This window comes from Ambystoma mexicanum, chromosome 2q (genome assembly GCF_040938575.1).
Source record: "Ambystoma mexicanum isolate Mex_15411 chromosome 2q, UKY_AmexF1_1, whole genome shotgun sequence".
NCBI lineage: Eukaryota > Metazoa > Chordata > Amphibia > Caudata > Ambystomatidae > Ambystoma > Ambystoma mexicanum.
In genome coordinates, this window is record NC_090924.1 from 322,857,434 (window position 1) to 322,859,114 (window position 1,681).

The 1,681-nt window shown below is 43.7% G+C and overlaps 1 non-coding gene across 1 annotated transcript; it reads right to left on the reverse strand.

The window, feature by feature from the left end:
• Positions 1–1,118: 1,118 nt before the first annotated feature.
• LOC138570598 (U6 spliceosomal RNA) lies at positions 1,119–1,225 on the reverse strand. The gene has a single exon (XR_011303637.1). It is a non-coding gene; the product is annotated as a U6 spliceosomal RNA (small nuclear RNA).
• Between the last annotated feature and the right edge of the window lie 456 nt (positions 1,226–1,681).

The window sequence follows — 1,681 nt, forward strand, 5'->3', positions numbered from 1 at the left end:
TATTTCTGTTCTTCAAATTACCTGCTGCTGCCCAGGTGTCAGCTGGTGAGATGGAATGACGTCCCAGGGATGATCCTGGCAGATAATTTGCATAGGCACACCCCCTCTCCCTCTGTCTTAGCCCTGCTTACTCCACAATAGCAAGTATCTGGGGAAAATATAGTGGTCGAGTTAGGGTAGCAGTAACTAGCCAATCTGAGAAAGTAAATCTGGGGCGCTTGGCGACTTGTGGGGAACAACTGCAGAGCTCAGTGCCCAGAACGTTGTGGCACAGGGAGGAGGTCTGTGGGATTTCAGTAACGTAGAGACATGCAACCTGGTCGGGAGTGCTTCAGGTCTTCTTCCTTGCATGTTCCAAGCAACTCAACAAAGCATCAAAAAGCTGAGATACCAGCCAATGAGCCCCTTTCCACTTGATTTAAAGCCTAAAATCTTTTCCATGCAAACACATAGCCCCCAAATATCATATTTTCTTTGTTTTCGCTCTCTCAGTCTCTCTCACTCCCCCTCCCTCCTACCCTCCCTCCTTCCCGCCCTCACTCTTTCTCCCCCCCACAAACCTCCCTTTCCCTCTCACTCTTCCTCTTCCTCTCCCTACCATTCATTTTAAGTTTTCATGCACTGCAGCACATTGTGACAATGGTATTTCACAATGAAACTGTTTGTTGATTTCTTTTTTGATTTCTGTAACTTTCAAACTAAAAGCAGCCAAATCCGGAGAACAACGCTCCACTCCAATTAAAGATTAAAGCCTAGAAGCAAGTAAAGCTGTAGTTCAGAGCGATGTTTGCAAATAGCACCTTAAAGCAGTTTACGCTGGAGTGCACAACAAGGGGGAAAGTGATAATACTGAGTTTGGTAAAATGGGATAAAAAAATCAAAAGACGCGTGCCACTTCTAAAAGTGCAAGCCAAGAAATTGAAGGCGACAGGGCTGTTCATTCAGTCAATAGGACTCACAAGTAAAAGGCTCCTGAGGCATAAGTGTTGAATTTGGCTCAAAATGTATTGTGTTGTCGTGTAATATGTATGAACATACAATTTCAATCTTCATTAAAAAAGATGTATTAAAAAAATAAAGCCTTGCAAATTAAGAAAGTTTCTGTCCTGTCATGTGCCAAAAATAGTGAATGCTTTACGAATGTGCGTGCCATCCTTTAGAGCAGGGGCCAATTTAATTTTCCCATTATCATTCCAATATTAGTACATGTGTTGCTGAAGCAAGCGCAAAGGGAGAGTCAATCAAACCATTGATTTGGACCTCCAGTCAAAGGTTTGCCATACCAAATGTCCTTATGTCAGAGGGCAGAAAGTCAAAACACCATTTAGATATCGGGTGGTATGAAATGAAGAGGCAAACAACAGTGAATAAGCATTCTTTGCTGCTGTATTGATCTGGTCCTAAAGGGGTTGGTTTAATGCCAATTATATTTAAAGATTCATGCTCCAGGGTGCTTGCAAAATGACACCAACCCCCTCCCCATCACAATGGCTGGGTGATGCAAGCCTGAGAACATCACAATAGACCCATAGACATGAGAACAACTCTGTACCTCTGAGTGTATGTGGGCCCATGGCTGTATCAAGGACAAGGCAGAACAGGAGGTGGCTTATGGCGCCAGTTCCAGAGGCTGTCCAATTGATCCCTGTAAGCAACAAATGTTGGACCATCCTTTAAGAGA